Here is a 20,283-nt window from a genome sequence, read left to right on the forward strand (position 1 = left end):
GGGTTGCCCACGGGACCATCCTGGGGAGTGCAAAGCCACAGTCTCTCAAGTCTCTACAGTGGGTGGGTTGCCCACTGTACCATCCTAGGGAGTGCAAAGCCACAGTCTCTCAAGTCTATACAGTGGGTGGTTTGCCCACTGTTCAATCCTGGAGAGTGCAAAGCCACAGTCTCTCAAGTCTCTACAGTGGGTGGGTTGCCCACTATACTATCCTGGGGAGTGCAAAGCCACAGTCTCTCAAGTCTCTACAGTGGGTGGTTTGCCCACTTTTCAATCCTGGAGAGTGCAAAGCCACAGTCTCTCAAGTCTCTACAGTGGGTGGGTTGCCCACTATACTATCCTGGGGAGTGCAAAGCCACAGTGTCTCAAGTCTCTACAGTGGGCGGGTTGCCCACTGGACCATCCTGGGGAGTGCAAAGCCACAGTCTCTCAAGTCTCTACAGTGGGTGGTTTGCCCACTTTTCGATCCTGGAGAGTGCAAAGCCACAGTCTCTCAAGTCTCTACAGTGGGTGGGTTGCCCACTGGACCATCCTGAGGAGTGCAAAGCCACAATCTCTCAAATCTCTTCAGTGGGTGGGTTGCCCACTGGACCACCCTGGGGAGTGCAAAGCCACAGTCTCTAAAGTCACTACAGTGGGTGGTTTGCCCACTGTTCAATCCTGGGGAGTGCAAAGCCACAGTCTCTCAAGTCTCTACAGTGGGTGGGTTGCCCACTGGAACATCCTGGGGAGTGCAAAGCCACAGTCTCTCAAGTCTCTACAGTGGGTGGGTTGCCCACTGTACTATTCTGGGGAGTGCAAAGCCACAGTCTCTCAAGTCTATACAGTGGGTGGTTTGCCCACTGTTCAATCCTGGGGAGTGCAATGCCACAGTCTCTCAAGTCTCTACAGTGGGTGGGTTGCTCACTGGACCATCCTGGGGAGTGCAAAGCCACAGTCTCTCAAGTCTCCAAGGTGTGTGGGTTGCCCACTGGACCATCCTGGGGAGTGCAAAGCCACAGTCTCTCAAGTCTCTACAGTGGATGGGTTGCCCACTGGACCATCCTGGGGAGTGCAAAGCCACAGTCTCTCAAGTCTCTACAGTGGGTGGCTTGCCCACTGTTCAATCCTGGGGAGTGCAAAGCCACAGTCTCTCAAGTCTCTACAGTGGGTGGGTTGCCCACTGGACCATCCTGGGGAGTGCAAAGCCACAATCTCTCAAGTCTCTACAGTGGGTGGGTTGCCCACTGGACCATCCTGGGGACTGCAATGCCACAGTCTCTCAAGTCTCTACAGTGGGTGGGTTGCCCACTGTACCATCCTGGGGAGTGCAAAGCCACAGTCTCTCAAGTCTATACAGTGGGTGGTTTGCCCACTGTTCAATCCTGGGGAGTGCAAAGCCACAGTCTCTCAAGTCTCTACAGTGGGTGGTTTGCCCACTTTTCAATCCTGGGGAGTGCAAAGCCACAGTCTCTCAAGTCTCTACAGTGGGTGGGTTGCCCACTATACTATCCTGGGGAGTGCAAATCCACAGTCTCTCAAGGTTCTACAGTGGGTGGTTTGCCCACTGTTCAATCCTGGGGAGTGCAAAGCCACAGTCTCTCAAGTCTCTACAGTGGGTGGGTTGCCCACTGGACCAACCTGGGGAGTGCAAAGCCACAATCTCTCAAATCTCTACAGTGGGTGGGTTGCCCACTGGACCATCCTGGGGAGTGCAAAGCCACAGTCTCTCAAGTCTCTACAGTTGGTGGGTTGCCCACTATACTATCCTGGGGAGTGCAATGCCACAGTCTCTAAAGTCTCTACAGTGGGTGATTTGCCCACTGTTTAATCCTGTGGAGTGCAAAGCCACAGTCTCTCAAGTCTCTACAGTGGGTGGTTTGCCCACTGTTCAATCCTGGGAAGTGCAAAGCCACAATCTATCAAGTCTCTACAGTGGGTGGGTTGCCCACTGTACCATCCAGGGGAGTGCAAAGCCACAGTCTCCCAAGTCTATACAGTGGGTGGTTTGCCCACTGTTCAATCCTGGGGGGTGCAAAGCCACAGTCTCTCAAGTCTCTACAGTGGGTGGTTTGCCCACTTTTCAATCCTGGGGAGTACAAAGCCACAGTCTTTCAAGTCTCTACAGTGGGTGGTTTGCCCACTGTTCAATCCTGGGAAGTGCAAAGCCACAATCTATCAAGTCTCTACAGTGGGTGGGTTGCCCACTGTACCATCCAGGGGAGTGCAAAGCCACAGTCTCCCAAGTCTATACAGTGGGTGGTTTGCCCACTGTTCAATCCTGGGGGGTGCAAAGCCACAGTCTCTCAAGTCTCTACAGTGGGTGGTTTGCCCACTTTTCAATCCTGGGGAGTACAAAGCCACAGTCTCTCAAGTCTCTACAGTGGGTGGGTTGCCCACTGTACCATCCTGGGGAGTGCAAAGCCACAGTCTCTCAAGTCTATACAGTGGGTGGTTTGCCCACTGTCCAATCCTGGGGAGTGCAAAGCCACAGTCTCTCAAGTCTCTACAGTGGGTGGTTTGCCCACTGTTCAATCTTGGGGAGTGCAAAGCCACAGACTCTCAAGTCTCTACAGTGGGTGGGTTGCCCTCTGGACCATCCTGGGGAGTGCAAAGCCACAGTCTCTCAAGTCTCTACAGTGGGTGGGTTGCCCACTGGACCATCCAGGGGAGTGCAAAGCCACAGTCTATCAAATCTATACAGTGGGTGGTTTGCCCATTGTTTAGTCCTGGGTAGTGCAAAGCCACAGTCTCTCAAGTCTCTACAGTGGGTGGGTTGCCCACTGGACCATCCTGGGGAGTGCAAAGCCACAATCTCTCAAGTCTCTACAGTGGGTGGGTTGCCCACTAGACCATCCTGGGGAGTGCAAAGCCACAGTCTCTCAAGTCTCTACAGTGGGTGGGTTGCCCACTGGACCATCCTGGGGAGTGAAAGCCACAGTCTCTCAAGTCTCTACAGTGGGTGGGTTGCCCACTGGACCATCCTGGGGAGAGCAAAGCCACAGTCTCTCAAGTCTCTACAGTGGGTGGGTTGCCCACTGGACCATCCTGAGGAGTGCAAAGCCACAATCTCTCAAATCTCTTCAGTGGGTGGGTTGCCCACTGGACCATCCTGGGGAGTGCAAAGCCACAGTCTCTAAAGTCTCTACAGTGGGTGGGTTGCCCACTGTTCAATCCTGGGGAGTGCAAAGCCACAGTCTCTCAAGTCTCTACAGTGGGTGGGTTGCCCACTGGACCATCCTGGGGAGTGCAAAGCCACAGTCTCTCAGGTCTCTACAGTGGGTGGGTTGCCCACTGTACTATTCTGGGGAGTGCAAAGCCACAGTCTCTCAAGTCCATACAGTGGGTGGTTTCCCCACTGTTCAATCCTGGGGGGTGCAAAGCCACAGTCTCTCAAGTCTCTACAGTGGGTGGTTTGCCCACTTTTCAATCCTGGGGAGTACAAAGCCACAGTCTCTCAAGTCTCTACAGTGGGTTGGTTGCCCACTGGACCATCCTGGGGAGTGCAAAGCCACAATCTCTCAAATCTCTACAGTGGGTGGGTTGCCCACTGGACCCTCCTGGGGAGTGCAAAGCCACAGTCTCTAAAGTCTCTACAGTGGGTGGTTTGCCCACTGTTCAATCCTGGGGAGTGCAAAGCCACAGTCTCTCAAGTCTCTACAGTGGGTGGGTTGCCCACTGGACCATCCTGGGGAGTGCAAAGCCACAGTCTCTCAAGTCTCTACAGTGGGTGGGTTGCCCACTGGACCATCCTGGGGAGTGCAAAGCCACAGTCTCTCAAGTCTCTACAGTGGATGGGTTGCCCACTGGACCATCCTGGGGAGTGCAAAGCCACAGTCTTTCAAGTCTCTACAGTGGGTGGTTTGCCCACTGTTCAATCCTGGGGAGTGCAAAGCCACAGTCTCTCAAGTCTCTACAGTGGGTGGGTTGCCCACTGGACCATCCTGGGGAGTGCAAAGCCACAGTCTCTCAAGTCTCTACAGTGGGTGGGTTGCCCACTGGACCATCCTGGGGAGTGCAAAGCCACAGTCTCTCAAGTCTCTACAGTGGGTGGGTTGCCCACTGTACCATCCTGGGGAGTGCAAAGCCACAGTCTCTCAAGTCTATACAGTGGGTGGTTTTCCCACTGTTCAATCCTGGGGAGTGCAAAGCCACAGTCTCTCAAGTCTCTACAGTGGGTGGGTTGCCCACTGGACCATCCTGGGGAGTGCAAAGCCACAGTCTCTCAAGTCTCTACAGTGGGTGGGTTGCCCACTGGACCATCCTGGGGAGTGCAAAGCCACAGTCTCTCAAGTCTCTACAGTGGGTGGGTTGCCCACTGGACCATCCTGGGGAGTGCAAAGCCACAGTCTCTCAAGTCTCTACAGTGGGTGGTTTGCCCACTTTTCAATCCTGGGGAGTGCAAAGCCACAGTCTCTCAAGTCTCTACAGTGGGTGGGTTGCCCACTATACTATCCTGGGGAGTGCAAAGCCACAGTCTCTCAAGTCTCTACAGTGGGTGGTTTGCCCACTGTTCAATCCTGGGGAGTGCAAAGCCACAGCCTCTCAAGTCTCTACAGTGGGTGGGTTGCCCACTGGACCATCCTGGGGAGTGCAAATCCACAATCTCTCAAATCTCTACAGTGGGTGGGTTGCCCACTGGACCATCCTGGGGAGTGCAAAGCCACAGTCTCTCAAGTCTCTGCAGTTGGTGGGTTGCCCACTGGACCATCCTGGGGAGTGCAAAGCCACAGTCTCTAAAGTCTCTACAGTGGGAGGTTTGCCCACTATTCAATCCTGGGGAGTGCAAAGCCACACTCTCTAGTCTCTACAGTGGGTGGGTTGCCCACTGGACCATCCTGGGGAGTGCAAAGCCACAGTCTCTCAAGTCTCTACAGTGGGTGGGTTGCCCACTGGACCATTCTGGGGAGTGCAAAGCCACAGTCTCTCAAGTCTATACAGTGGGTGGTTTGCCCACTGTTCAATCCTGGGGTGTGCAAAGCCACAGTCTCTCAAGTCTCTACAGTGGGTGGTTTGCCCACTGTTCAATCCTGGGAAGTGCAAAGCCACAGTCTCTCAAGTCTCTACAGTGGGTGGGTTGCCCACTGTACCATCCAGGGGAGTACAAAGCCACAGTCTCTCAAGTCTATACAGTGGGTGGTTTGCCCACTGTTCAATCCTGGGGGGTGCAAAGCCACAGTCTCTCAAGTCTCTACAGTGGGTGGGTTGCCCACTGGACCATTCTGGGGAGTGCAAAGCCACAATCTCTCAACTCTCTACAGTGGGTGGGTTGCCCACGGGACCATCCTGGGGAGTGCAAAGCCACAGTCTCTCAAGTCTCTACAGTGGGTGGGTTGCCCACTGTACCATCCTAGGGAGTGCAAAGCCACAGTCTCTCAAGTCTATACAGTGGGTGGTTTGCCCACTGTTCAATCCTGGAGAGTGCAAAGCCACAGTCTCTCAAGTCTCTACAGTGGGTGGGTTGCCCACTATACTATCCTGGGGAGTGCAAAGCCACAGTCTCTCAAGTCTCTACAGTGGGTGGTTTGCCCACTTTTCAATCCTGGAGAGTGCAAAGCCACAGTCTCTCAAGTCTCTACAGTGGGTGGGTTGCCCACTATACTATCCTGGGGAGTGCAAAGCCACAGTGTCTCAAGTCTCTACAGTGGGTGGGTTGCCCACTGGACCATCCTGGGGAGTGCAAAGCCACAGTCTCTCAAGTCTCTGCAGTGGGTGGGTTGCCCACTGTACCATCCTAGGGAGTGCAAAGCCACAGTCTCTCAAGTCTATACAGTGGGTGGGTTGCCCTCTGGACCATCCTGGGGAGTGCAAAGCCACAGTCTCTCAAGTCTCTACAGTGGGTGGTTTGCCCACTTTTCTATCCTGGAGAGTGCAAAGCCACAGTCTCTCAAGTCTCTACAGTGGGTGGGTTGCCCACTGGACCATCCTGAGGAGTGCAAAGCCACAATCTCTCAAATCTCTTCAGTGGGTGGGTTGCCCACTGGACCATCCTGGGGAGTGCAAAGCCACAGTCTCTAAAGTCTCTACAGTGGGTGGTTTGCCCACTGTTCAATCCTGGGGAGTGCAAAGCCACAGTCTCTCAAGTCTCTACAGTGGGTGGGTTGCCCACTGGACCATCCTGGGGAGTGCAAAGCCACAGTCTCTCAAGTCTCTACAGTGGGTGGGTTGCCCACTGTACTATTCTGGGGAGTGCAAAGCCACAGTCTCTCAAGTCTATACAGTGGGTGGTTTGCCCACTGTTCAATCCTGGGGAGTGCAATGCCACAGTCTCTCAAGTCTCTACAGTGGGTGGGTTGCTCACTGGACCATCACGGGGAGTGCAAAGCCACAGTCTCTCAAGTCTCCACAGTGTGTGGGTTGCCCACTGGACCATCCTGGGGATTTCAAAGCCACAGTCTCTCAAGTCTCTACAGTGGATGGGTTGCCCACTGGACCATCCTGGGGAGTGCAAAGCCACAGTCTCTCAAGTCTCTACAATGGGTGGTTTGCCCACTGTTCAATCCTGGGGAGTGCAAAGCCACAGTCTCTCAAGTCTCTACAGTGGGTGGGTTGCCCACTGGACCATCCTGGGGAGTGCAAAGCCACAATCTCTCAAGTCTCTACAGTGGGTGGGTTGCCCACTGGACCATCCTGGGGACTGCAAAGCTACGGTCTCTCAAGTCTCTACAGTGGGTGGGTTGCCCACTGTACCATCCTGGGGAGTGCAAAGCCACAGTCTCTCAAGTCTATACAGTGGGTGGTTTGCCCACTGTTCAATCCTGGGGAGTGCAAAGCCACAGTCTCTCAAGTCTCTACAGTGGGTGGTTTGCCCACTTTTCAATCCTGGGGAGTGCAAAGCCACAGTCTCTCAAGTCTCTACAGTGGGTGGGTTGCCCACTATACTATCCTGGGGAGTGCAAATCCACAGTCTCTCAAGGCTCTACAGTGGGTGGTTTGCCCACTGTTCAATCCTGGGGAGTGCAAAGCCACAGTCTCTCAAGTCTCTACAGTGGGTGGGTTGACCACTGGACCAACCTGGGGAGTGCAAAGCCACAATCTTTCAAATCTCTACAGTGGGTGGGTTGCCCACTGGACCATCCTGGGGAGTGCAAAGCCACAGTCTCTCAAGTCTCTACAGTTGGTGGGTTGCCCACTATACTATCCTGGGGAGTGCAATGCCACAGTCTCTAAAGTCTCTACAGTGGGTGGTTTGCCCACTGTTTAATCCTGGGGAGTGCAAAGCCACAGTCTCGTAAGTCTGTACAGTGGGTGGGTTGCCCACTGGACCATCCTGGGGAGTGCAAAGCCACAGTCTCTCAAGTCTCTAGAGTGGGTGGGTTGCCCACTGGACCATCCTGGGGAGTGCAAAACCACAGTCTCTCAAGTCTATACAGTGGGTGGTTTGCCCACTGTTCAATCCTGGGGAGTTCAAAGCCACAGTCTCTCAAGTCTCTACAGTGGGTGGTTTGCCCACTGTTCAATCCTGGGAAGTGCAAAGCCACAATCTATCAAGTCTCTACAGTGGGTGGGTTGCCCACTGTACCATCCAGGGGAGTGCAAAGCCACAGTCTCTCAAGTCTATACAGTGGGTGGTTTGCCCACTGTTCAATCCTGAAGGGTGCAAAGCCACAGTCTCTCAAGTCTCTACAGTGGGTGGTTTGCCCACTTTTCAATCCTGGGGAGTACAAAGCCACAGTCTCTCAAGTCTCTACAGTGGGTGGGTTGCCCACTGTACCATCCTGGGGAGTGCAAAGCCACAGTCTCTCAAGTCTATACCGTGGGTGGTTTGCCCACTGTCCAATCCTGGGGAGTGCAAAGCCACAGTCTCTCAAGTCTCTACAGTGGGTGGTTTGCCCACTGTTCAATCTTGGGGAGTGCAAAGCCACAGACTCTCAAGTCTCTACAGTGGGTGGGTTGCCCACTGGACCATCCTGGGGAGTGCAAAGCCACAGTCTCTCAAGTCTCTACAGTGGGTGGGTTGCCCACTGGACCATCCAGGGGAGTGCAAAGCCACAGTCTATCAAGTCTATACAGTGGGTGGTTTGCCCACTGTTCAGTCCTGGGGAGTGCAAAGCCACAGTCTCTCAAGTCTCTACAGTGGGTGGGTTGCCCACTGGACCATCCTGGGGAGTGCAAAGCCACAATCTCTCAAGTCTCTACAGTTTGTGGGTTGCCCACTGGACCATCCTGGGGAGTGCAAAGCCACAGTCTCTCAAGTCTCTACAGTGGGTGGGTTGCCCACTGGACCATCCTGGGGAGTGCAAAGCCACAGTCTCTCAAGTCTCTACAGTGGGTGGGTTGCCCACTGGACCATCCTGGGGAGAGCAAAGTCACAGTCTCTCAAGTCTCTACAGTGGGTGGGTTGCCCACTGGACCATCCTGAGGAGTGCAAAGCCACAATATCTCAAATCTCTTCAGTGGGTGGGTTGCCCACTGGACCATCCTGGGGAGTGCAAAGCCACAGTCTCTCAAGTCTCTACAGTGGGTGGGTTGCCCACTGTACTATTCTGGGGAGTGCAAAGCCACAGTCTCTCAAGTCTATACAGTGGGTGGTTTGCCCACTGTTCAATCCTGGGGGGTGCAAAGCCACAGTCTCTCAAGTCTCTACAGTGGGTGGTTTGCCCACTTTTCAATCCTGGGGAGTACAAAGCCACAGTCTCTCAAGTCTCTACAGTGGGTGGGTTGCCCACTGGACCATCCTGGGGAGTGCAAAGCCACAATCTCTCAAATCTCTACAGTGGGTGGGTTGCCCACTGGACCCTCCTGGGGAGTGCAAAGCCACAGTCTCTAAAGTCTCTACAGTGGGTGGTTTGCCCACTGTTCAATCCTGGGGAGTGCAAAGCCACAGTCTCTCAAGTCTCTACAGTGGGTGGGTTGCCCACTGGACCATCCTGGGGAGTGCAAAGCCACAGTCTCTCAAGTCTCTACAGTGGGTGGGTTGCCCACTGGACCATCCTGGGGAGTGCAAAGCCACAGTCTCTCAAGTCTCTACAGTGGGTGGGTTGCCCACTGGACCATCCTTGGGAGTGCAAAGCCACAGTCTCTCAAGTCTCTACAGTGGGTGGGTTGCCCACTGGACCATCCTGGGGAGTGCAAAGCCACAGTCTCTCAAGTCTCTACAGTGGGTGGGTTGCCCACTGTACCATCCTGGGGAGTGCAAAGCCACAGTCTCTCAAGTCTATACAGTGGGTGGTTTTCCCACTGTTCAATCCTGGGGAGTGCAAAGCCACAGTCTCTCAAGTCTCTACAGTGGGTGGGTTGCCCACTGGACAATCCTGGGGAGTGCAAAGCCACGGTCTCTCAAGTCTCTACAGTGGGTGGGTTGCCCACTGGACCATCCTGGGGAGTGCAAAGCCACAGTCTCTCAAGTCTCTACAGTGGGTGGGTTGCCCACTGGACCATCCTGGGGAGTGCAAAGCCACAGTCTCTCAAGTCTCTACAGTGGGTGGTTTGCCCACTTTTCAATCCTGGGGAGTGCAAAGCCACAGTCTCTCAAGTCTCTACAGTGGGTGGGTTGCCCACTATACTATCCTGGGGAGTGCAAAGCCACAGTCTCTCAAGTCTCTACAGTGGGTGGTTTGCCCACTGTTCAATCCTGGGGAGTGCAAAGCCACAGCCTCTCAAGTCTCTACAGTGGGTGGGTTGCCCACTGGACCATCCTGGGGAGTGCAAATCCACAATCTCTCAAATCTCTACAGTGGGTGGGTTGCCCACTGGACCATCCTGGGGAGTGCAAAGCCACAGTCTCTCAAGTCTCTACAGTTGGTGGGTTGCCCACTGGACCATCCTGGGGAGTGCAGAGCCACAGTCTCTAAAGTCTCTACAGTGGGAGGTTTGCCCACTGTTCAATCCTGTGGAGTGCAAAGCCACAGTCTCTCAAGTCTCTACAGTGGGTGGGTTGCCCACTGGACCATCCTGGGGAGTGCAAAGCCACAGTCTCTCAAGTCTCTACAGTGGATGGGTTGCCCACTGGACCATCCTGGGGAGTGCAAAGCCACAGTCTCCCAAGTCTATACAGTGGGTGGTTTGGCCACTGTTCAATCCTGGGGAGTGCAAAGCCACAGTCTCTCAAGTCTCTACAGTGGGTGGTTTGCCCACTGTTCAATCCTGGGAAGTGCAAAGCCACAGTCTCTCAAGTCTCTACAGTGGGTGGGTTGCCCACTGTACCATCCAGGGGCGTGCAAAGCCACAGTCTCTCAAGTCTATACAGTGGGTGGTTTGCCCACTGTTCAATCCTGGGGGGTGCAAAGCCACAGTCTCTCATGTCTCTACAGTGGGTGGGTTGCCCACTGTACCATCCTGGGGAGTGCAAAGCCACAATCTCTCAAGTCTCTACAGTGGGTGGGTTGCCAACTGGACCATCCTGGGGAGTGCAAAGCCACAGTCTCTAAAGTCTCTACAGTGGGTGGGTTGTCCACTGTACCATCCTAGGGAGTGCAAAGCCACAGTCTCTCAAGTCTATACAGTGGGTGGTTTGCCCACTGCTCAATCCTGGGGAGTGCAAAGCCACAGTCTCTCAAGTCTCTACAGTGGGTGGTTTGCCCACTTTTCAATCCTGGGGAGTGCAAAGCCACAGTCTCTCAAGTCTCTACAGTGGGTGGGTTGCCCACTATACTATCCTGGGGAGTGCAAAGCCACAGTCTCTCAAGTCTCTACAGTCGGTGGTTTGCCCACTGTTCAATCCTGGGGAGTGCAAAGCCACAGTCTCTCAAGTCTCTACAGTGGGTGGGTTGCCCACTGGACCATCCTGGGGAGTGCAAAGCCACAATCTCTCAAATCTCTTCAGTGGGTGGGTTGCCCACTGGACCATCCTGGGGAGTGCAAAGCCACAGTCTCTAAAGTCTCTACAGTGGGTGGTTTGCCCACTGTTCAATCCTGGGGAGTGCAAAGCCACAGTCTCTCAAGTCTCTACAGTGGGTGGGTTGCCCACTGGACCATCCTGGGGAGTGCAAAGCCACAGTCTCTCAAGTCTCTACAGTGGGTGGGTTGCCCACTGTACTATTCTGGGGAGTGCAAAGCCACAGTCTCTCAAGTCTATACAGTGGGTGGTTTGCCCACTGTTCAATCCTGGGGAGTGCAAAGTCACAGTCTCTCAAGTCTCTACAGTGGGTGGTTTGCCCACTGTTCAATCCTGGGAAGTGCAAAGCCACAGTCTCTCAAGTCTCCACAGTGGGTGGGTTGCCAACTGTACCATCCAGGGGAGTGCAAAGCCCCAGTCTCTCAAGTCTATACAGTGGGTGGTTTGCCCACTGTTCAATCCTAGGGAGTGCAAAGCCACAGTCTCTCAAGTCTCTACAGTGGGTGGTTTGCCCACTTTTCAATCCTGGGGAGGTCAAAGCCACAGTCTCTCAAGTCTCTACAGTGGGTGAGTTGTCCACTATACTATCCTGGGGAGTGCAAAGCCACAGTCTCCCAAGTCTCTACAGTGGGTGGGTTGCCCACTGGACCATCCTGGGGAGTGCAAAGCCACAGTCTCTCAAGTCTCTACAGTGGGTGGGTTGCCCACTGGACCATCCTGGGGAGTGCAAAGCCACAGTCTCTCAAGTCTCTACAGTGGGTGGTTTGCCCACTTTTCAATCCTGGGGAGTGCAAAGCCACAGTCTCTCAAGTCTCTACAGTGGGTGGGTTGCCCACTATACTATCCTGGGGAGTGCAAAGCCACAGTCTCTCAAGTCTCTACAGTGGGTGGTTTGCCCACTGTTCAATCCTGGGGAGTGCAAAGCCACAGTCTCTCAAGTCTCTACAGTGGGTGGGTTGCCCACTGGACCATCCTGGGGAGTGCAAATCCACAATCTCTCAAATCTCTACAGTGGGTGGGTTGCCCACTGGACCATCCTGGGGAGTGCAAAGCCACAGTCTCTCAAGTCTCTACAGTTGGTGGGTTGCCCACTGGACCATCCTGGGGAGTGCAGAGCCACAGTCTCTAAAGTCTCTACAGTGGGAGTGTTGCCCACTGTTCAATCCTGTGGAGTGCAAAGCCACAGTCTCTCAAGTCTCTACAGTGGGTGGGTTGCCCACTGGACCATCCTGGGGAGTGCAAAGCCACAGTCTCTCAAGTCTCTACAGTGGATGGGTTGCCCACTGGACCATCCTGGGGAGTGCAAAGCCACAGTCTCTCAAGTCTATACAGTGGGTGGTTTGGCCACTGTTCAATCCTGGGGAGTGCAAAGCCACAGTCTCTCAAGTCTCTACAGTGGGTGGTTTGCCCACTGTTCAATCCTGGGAAGTGCAAAGCCACAGTCTCTCAAGTCTCTAAAGTGGGTGGGTTGCCCACTGTACCATCCAGGGGCGTGCAAAGCCACAGTCTCTCAAGTCTATACAGTGGGTGGTTTGCCCACTGGTCAATCCTGGGGGGTGCAAAGCCACAGTCTCTCAAGTCTCTACAGTGGGTGGGTTGCCCACTGGACCATCCTGGGGAGTGCAAAGCCACAGTCTCTCAAGTCTCTACAGTGGGTGGGTTGCCCACTGTACCATCCTAGGGAGTGCAAAGCCACAGTCTCTCAAGTCTATACAGTGGGTGGTTTGCCCACTGTTCAATCCTGGGCAGTGCAAAGCCACAGTCTCTCAAGTCTCTACAGTGGGTGGTTTGCCCACTTTTCAATCCTGGGGAGTGCAAAGCCACAGTCTCTCAAGTCTCTACAGTGGGTGGGTTGCCCACTTTTCAATCCTGGGGAGTGCAAAGCCACAGTCTCTCAAGTCTCTACAGTGGGTGGTTTGCCCACTTTTCAATCCTGGGGAGTACAAAGCCACAGTCTCTCAAGTCTCTACAGTGGGTGGGTTGCCCACTGTACCATCCTGGGGAGTGCAAAGCCACAGTCTCTCAAGTCTATACAGTGGGTGGTTTGCCCACTGTCCAATCCTGGGGAGTGCAAAGCCACAGTCTCTCAAGTCTCTACAGTGGGTGGTTTGCCCACTGTTCAATCTTGGGGAGTGCAAAGCCACAGACTCTCAAGTCTCTACAGTGGGTGGGTTGCCCACTGGACCATCCTGGGGAGTGCAAAGCCACAGTCTCTCAAGTCTCTACAGTGGGTGGGTTGCCCACTATACTATCCTGGGGAGTGCAAAGCCACAGTCTCTCAAGTCTCTACAGTGGGTGGTTTGCCCACTGTTCAATCCTGGGGAGTGCAAAGCCACAGTCTCTCAAGTCTCTACAGTGGGTGGATTGCCCACTGGACCATCCTGGGGAGTGCAAAGCCACAATCTCTCAAATCTCTTCAGTGGGTGGGTTGCCCACTGGACCATCCTGGGGAGTGCAAAGCCACAGTCTCTAAAGTCTCTACAGTGGGTGGTTTGCCCACTGTTCAATCCTGGGGAGTGCAAAGCCACAGTCTCTCAAGTCTCTTCAGTGGGTGGGTTGCCCACTGGACCATCCTGGGGAGTGCAAAGCCACAGTCTCTCAAGTCTCTACAGTGGGTGGGTTGCCCACTGTACTATTCTGGGGAGTGCAAAGCCACAGTCTCTCAAGTCTCTACAGTGGGTGGTTTGCCCACTGTTCAATCCTGGGAAGTGCAAAGCCACAGTCTCTCAAGTCTCCACAGTGGGTGGGTTGCCCACTGGACCATCCTGGGGAGTGCAAAGCCACAGTCTCTCAAGTCTCTACAGTGGGTGGTTTGCCCACTGTTCAATCCTCGGGAGTGCAAAGCCACAGTCTCTCAAGTCTCTACAGTGGGTGGTTTGCCCACTGTTCAATCCTGGGAAGTGCAAAGCCACAGTCTCTCAAGTCTCCACAGTGGGTGGGTTGCCAACTGTACCATCCAGGGGAGTGCAAAGCCACAGTCTCTCAAGTCTATACAGTGGGTGGTTTGCCCACTGTTCAATCCTGGGGAGTGCAAAGCCAAAGTCTCTCAAGTCTCTACAGTGGGTGGTTTGCCCACTTTTCAATCCTGGGGAGTTCAAAGCCACAGTCTCTCAAGTCTCTACAGTGGGTGGGTTGTCCACTATACTATCCTGGGGAGTGCAAAGCCACAGTCTCCCAAGTCTCTACAGTGGGTGGTTTGCCCACTGTTCAATCCTGGGGAGTGCAAAGCCACAGTCTCTCAAGTCTCTACAGTGGGTGTGTTGCCCACTGGACCATCCTGGATAGTGCAAAGCCACAATCTCTCAAATCTCTACAGTGGGTGGGTTGCCCACTGGACCATCCTGGGGAGTGCAAAGCCACAGTCTCTCAAGTCTCTACAGTTGGTGGGTTGCCCACTGGACCATCCTGGGGAGTGCAAAGCCACAGTCTCTAAAGTCTCTACAGTGGGAGGTTTGCCCACTATTCAATCCTGGGGAGTGCAAAGCCACACTCTCTAGTCTCTACAGTGGGTGGGTTGCCCACTGGACCATCCTGGGGAGTGCAAAGCCACAGTCTCTCAAGTCTCTACAGTGGGTGGGTTGCCCAATGGACCATCCTGGGGAGTGCAAAGCCACAGTCTCTCAAGTCTCTACAGTGGGTGGTTTGCCCACTTTTCAATCCTGGGGAGTGCAAAGCCACAGTCTCTCAAGTCTCTACAGTGGGTGGGTTGCCCACTATACTATCCTGGGGAGTGCAAAGCCACAGTCTCTCAAGTCTCTACAGTGGGTGGTTTGCCCACTGTTCAATCCTGGGGAGTGCAAAGCCACAGTCTCTCAAGTCTCTACAGTGGGTGGGTTGCCCACTGGACCATCCTGGGGAGTGCAAATCCACAATCTCTCAAATCTCTACAGTGGGTGGGTTGCCCACTGGACCATCCTGGGGAGTGCAAAGCCACAGTCTCTCAAGTCTCTACAGTTGGTGGGTTGCCCACTGGACCATCCTGGGGAGTGCAGAGCCACAGTCTCTAAAGTCTCTACAGTGGGAGTGTTGCCCACTGTTCAATCCTGTGGAGTGCAAAGCCACAGTCTCTCAAGTCTCTACAGTGGGTGGGTTGCCCACTGGACCATCCTGGGAGTGCAAAGCCACAGTCTCTCAAGTCTCTACAGTGGATGGGTTGCCCACTGGACCATCCTGGGGAGTGCAAAGCCACAGTCTCTCAAGTCTATACAGTGGGTGGTTTGGCCACTGTTCAATCCTGGGGAGTGCAAAGCCACAGTCTCTCAAGTCTCTACAGTGGGTGGTTTGCCCACTGTTCAATCCTGGGAAGTGCAAAGCCACAGTCTCTCAAGTCTCTAAAGTGGGTGGGTTGCCCACTGTACCATCCAGGGGCGTGCAAAGCCACAGTCTCTCAAGTCTATACAGTGGGTGGTTTGCCCACTGGTCAATCCTGGGGGGTGCAAAGCCACAGTCTCTCAAGTCTCTACAGTGGGTGGGTTGCCCACTGGACCATCCTGGGGAGTGCAAAGCCACAGTCTCTCAAGTCTCTACAGTGGGTGGGTTGCCCACTGTACCATCCTAGGGAGTGCAAAGCCACAGTCTCTCAAGTCTATACAGTGGGTGGTTTGCCCACTGTTCAATCCTGGGCAGTGCAAAGCCACAGTCTCTCAAGTCTCTACAGTGGGTGGTTTGCCCACTTTTCAATCCTGGGGAGTGCAAAGCCACAGTCTCTCAAGTCTCTACAGTGGGTGGGTTGCCCACTTTTCAATCCTGGGGAGTGCAAAGCCACAGTCTCTCAAGTCTCTACAGTGGGTGGTTTGCCCACTTTTCAATCCTGGGGAGTACAAAGCCACAGTCTCTCAAGTCTCTACAGTGGGTGGGTTGCCCACTGTACCATCCTGGGGAGTGCAAAGCCACAGTCTCTCAAGTCTATACAGTGGGTGGTTTGCCCACTGTCCAATCCTGGGGAGTGCAAAGCCACAGTCTCTCAAGTCTCTACAGTGGGTGGTTTGCCCACTGTTCAATCTTGGGGAGTGCAAAGCCACAGACTCTCAAGTCTCTACAGTGGGTGGGTTGCCCACTGGACCATCCTGGGGAGTGCAAAGCCACAGTCTCTCAAGTCTCTACAGTGGGTGGGTTGCCCACTATACTATCCTGGGAAGTGCAAAGCCACAGTCTCTCAAGTCTCTACAGTGGGTGGTTTGCACACTGTTCAATCCTGGGGAGTGCAAAGCCACAGTCTCTCAAGTCTCTACAGTGGGTGGATTGCCCACTGGACCATCCTGGGGAGTGCAAAGCCACAATCTCTCAAATCTCTTCAGTGGGTGGGTTGCCCACTGGACCATCCTGGGGAGTGCAAAGCCACAGTCTCTAAAGTCTCTACAGTGGGTGGTTTGCCCACTGTTCAATCCTGGGGAGTGCAAAGCCACAGTCTCTCAAGTCTCTACAGTGGGTGGGTTGCCCACTGGACCATCCTGGGGAGTGCAAAGCCACAGTCTCTCAAGTCTCTACAGTGGGTGGGTTGCCCACTGTACTATTCTGGGGAGTGCAAAGCCACAGTCTCTCAAGTCTCTACAGTGGGTGGTTTGCCCACTGTTCAATCCTGGGAAGTGCAAAGCCACAGTCTCTCAAGTCTCCACAGTGGGTGGGTTGCCCACTGGACCATCCTGGGGAGTGCAAAGCCACATTCTCTCAAGTCTCTACAGTGGGTGGTTTGCCCACTGTTCAATCCTCGGGAGTGCAAAGCCACAGTCTCTCAAGTCTCTACAGTGGGTGGTTTGCCCACTGTTCAATCCTGGGAAGTGCAAAGCCACAGTCTCTCAAGTCTCCACAGTGGGTGGGTTGCCAACTGTACCATCCAGGGGAGTGCAAAGCCACAGTCTCTCAAGTCTATACAGTGGGTGGTTTGCCCACTGTTCAATCCTGGGGAGTGCAAAGCCAAAGTCTCTCAAGTCTCTACAGTGGGTGGTTTGCCCACTTTTCAATCCTGGGGAGTTCAAAGCCACAGTCTCTCAAGTCTCTACAGTGGGTGGGTTGTCCACTATACTATCCTGGGGAGTGCAAAGCCACAGTCTCCCAAGTCTCTACAGTGGGTGGTTTGCCCACTGTTCAATCCTGGGGAGTGCAAAGCCACAGTCTCTCAAGTCTCTACAGTGGGTGTGTTGCCCACTGGACCATCCTGGATAGTGCAAAGCCACAATCTCTCAAATCTCTACAGTGGGTGGGTTGCCCACTGGACCATCCTGGGGAGTGCAAAGCCACAGTCTCTCAAGTCTCTACAGTTGGTGGGTTGCCCACTGGACCATCCTGGGGAGTGCAAAGCCACAGTCTCTAAAGTCTCTACAGTGGGAGGTTTGCCCACTATTCAATCCTGGGGAGTGCAAAGCCACACTCTCTAGTCTCTACAGTGGGTGGGTTGCCCACTGGACCATCCTGGGGAGTGCAAAGCCACAGTCTCTCAAGTCTCTACAGTGGGTGGGTTGCCCACTGGACCATTCTGGGGAGTGCAAAGCCACAGTCTCTCAAGTCTATACAGTGGGTGGTTTGCCCACTGTTCAATCCTGGGGTGTGCAAAGCCACAGTCTCTCAAGTCTCTACAGTGGGTGGTTTGCCCACTGTTCAATCCTGGGAAGTGCAAAGCCACAGTCTCTCAAGTCTCTACAGTGGGTGGGTTGCCCACTGTACCATCCAGGGGAGTGCAAAGCCACAGTCTCTCAAGTCTATACAGTGGGTGGTTTGCCCACTGTTCAATCCTGGGGGGTGCAAAGCCACAGTCTCTCAAGTCTCTACAGTGGGTGTGTTGCCCACTGGACCATCCTGGGGAGTGCAAAGCCACAATCTCTCAAGTCTCTACAGTGGGTGGGTTGCCCACGGGACCATCCTGGGGAGTGCAAAGCCACAGTCTCTCAAGTCTCTACAGTGGGTGGGTTGCCCACTATACTATCCTGGGGAGTGCAAAGCCACAGTGTCTCAAGTCTCTACAGTGGGTGGGTTGCCCACTGGACCATCCTGGGGAGTGCAAAGCCACAGTCTCTCAAGTCTCTGCAGTGGGTGGGTTGCCCACTGTACCATCCTAGGGAGTGCAAAGCCACAGTCTCTCAAGTCTATACAGTGGGTGGTTTGCCCACTGTTCAATCCTGGGGAGTGCAAAGCCACAGTCTCTCAAGTCTCTACAGTGGGTGGTTTGCCCACTTTTTGATCCTGGAGAGTGCAAAGCCACAGTCTCTCAAGTCTCTACAGTGGGTGGGTTGCCCACTGGACCATCCTGAGGAGTGCAAAGCCACAATCTCTCAAATCTCTTCAGTGGGTGGGTTGCCCACTGGACCATCCTGGGGAGTGCAAAGCCACAGTCTCTAAAGTCTCTACAGTGGGTGGTTTGCCCACTGTTCAATCCTGGGGAGTGCAAAGCCACAGTCTCTCAAGTCTCTACAGTGGGTGGGTTGCCCACTGGACCATCCTGGGGAGTGCAAAGCCACAGTCTCTCAAGTCTCTACAGTGGGTGGGTTGCCCACTGTACTATTCTGGGGAGTGCAAAGCCACAGTCTCTCAAGTCTATACAGTGGGTGGTTTGCCCACTGTTCAATCCTGGGGAGTGCAATGCCACAGTCTCTCAAGTCTCTACAGTGGGTGGGTTGCTCACTGGACCATCCTGGGGAGTGCAAAGCCACAGTCTCTCAAGTCTCCACAGTGTGTGGGTTGCCCACTGGACCATCCTGGGGAGTGCAAAGCCACAGTCTCTCAAGTCTCTACAGTGGATGGGTTGCCCACTGGACCATCCTGGGGAGTGCAAAGCCACAGCCTCTCAAGTCTCTACAGTGGGTGGTTTGCCCACTGTTCAATCCTGGGGAGTGCAAAGCCACAGTCTCTCAAGTCTCTACAGTGGGTGGGTTGCCCACTGGACCATCCTGGGGAGTGCAAAGCCACAATCTCTCAAGTCTCTACAGTGGGTGGGTTGCCCACTGTACCATCCTGGGGAGTGCAAAGCCACAGTCTCTCAAGTCTATACAGTGGGTGGTTTGCCCACTGTTCAATCCTGGGGAGTGCAAAGCCACAGTCTCTCAAGTCTCTACAGTGGGTGGTTTGCCCACTTTTCAATCCTGGGGAGTGCAAAGCCACAGTCTCTCAAGTCTCTACAGTGGGTGGGTTGCTCACTATACTATCCTGGGGAGTGCAAATCCACAGTCTATCAAGGCTCTACAGTGGGTGGTTTGCCCACTGTTCAATCCTGGGGAGTGCAAAGCCACAGTCTCTCAAGTCTCTACAGTGGGTGGGTTGCCCACTGGACCAACCTGGGGAGTGCAAAGCCACAATCTCTCAAATCTCTACAGTGGGTGGGTTGCCCACTGGACCATCCTGGGGAGTGCAAAGCCACAGTCTCTCAAGTCTCTACAGTTGGTGGGTTGCCCACTATACTATCCTAGGGAGTGCAATGCCACAGTCTCTAAAGTCTCTACAGTGGGTGGTTTGCCCACTGTTTAATCCTGGGGAGTGCAAAGCCACAGTCTCTCAAGTCTCTACAGTGGGTGGGTTGCCCACTGGACCATCCTGGGGAGTGCAAAACCACAGTCTCTCAAGTCTATACAGTGGGTGGTTTGCCCACTGTTCAATCCTGGGGAGTGCAAAGCCACAGTCTCTCAAGTCTCTACAGTGGGTGGTTTGCCCACTGTTCAATCCTGGGAAGTGCAAAGCCACAATCTATCAAGTCTCTACAGTGGGTGGGTTGCCCAATGTACCATCCAGGGGAGTGCAAAGCCACAGTCTCTCAAGTCTATACAGTGGGTGGTTTGCCCACTGTTCAATCCTGGGGGGTGCAAAGCCACAGTCTCTCAAGTCTCTACAGTGGGTGGTTTGCCCACTTTTCAATCCTGGGGAGTACAAAGACACAGGGCCTCATTATGACCCTGGCGGGCGGCGGAGGCCGCCCGCCAGGATCCCGCCCTCCAAATTACCGCGCCGCGGTCAAAAGACCGCGGCGGGTATTACGAGTTTTCCCCTGGGCTGGCGGGCGGTTCCAGTAAAACCGCCCGCCAGCCCAGGGGAAAACGACCTTCCCACGAGGATGCCGGCTCGTAATCGAGCCGGCGGAGTGGGAAGGTGCGACGGGTGCAGTGGCACCCGTCGCGTATTTCAGTGTCTGCAAGGCAGACACTGAAATACTTTTCGGGGCCCTCTTACGGGGGCCCCTGCCGTGCCCATGCCATTGGCATGGGCACGGCAGGGGCCCCCAGAGGCCCCGCGCCCCCCCCTACCTGCCATCCTGTTCATGGCGGCTTTCCCGCCATGAACTGGATGGCGGTAGGGGGGGTCAGAATCCTCATGGCTGCGGAGCGCGCTCCGCAGCCATGGAGGATTCCAAAGAGCAGCGGAAAGTCAGCGGGAGACCGCTGACTTTCCGCTTCTGACCGCGGCTGAACCGCCGCGGTCAGAATGCTCATTGGAGCACCGCCAGCCTGTTGGCGGTGCTCCCGTGGTCGGTGGCCCTGGCGGCCACCGGCCGCCAGGGTCAGAATGACCCTCACAGTCTCTCAAGTCTCTACAGTGGGTGGGTTGCC

The sequence above is a fragment of the Pleurodeles waltl genome, chromosome 1_2, assembly GCF_031143425.1.
Source record: "Pleurodeles waltl isolate 20211129_DDA chromosome 1_2, aPleWal1.hap1.20221129, whole genome shotgun sequence".
Taxonomy (NCBI): Eukaryota; Metazoa; Chordata; class Amphibia; order Caudata; family Salamandridae; genus Pleurodeles; species Pleurodeles waltl.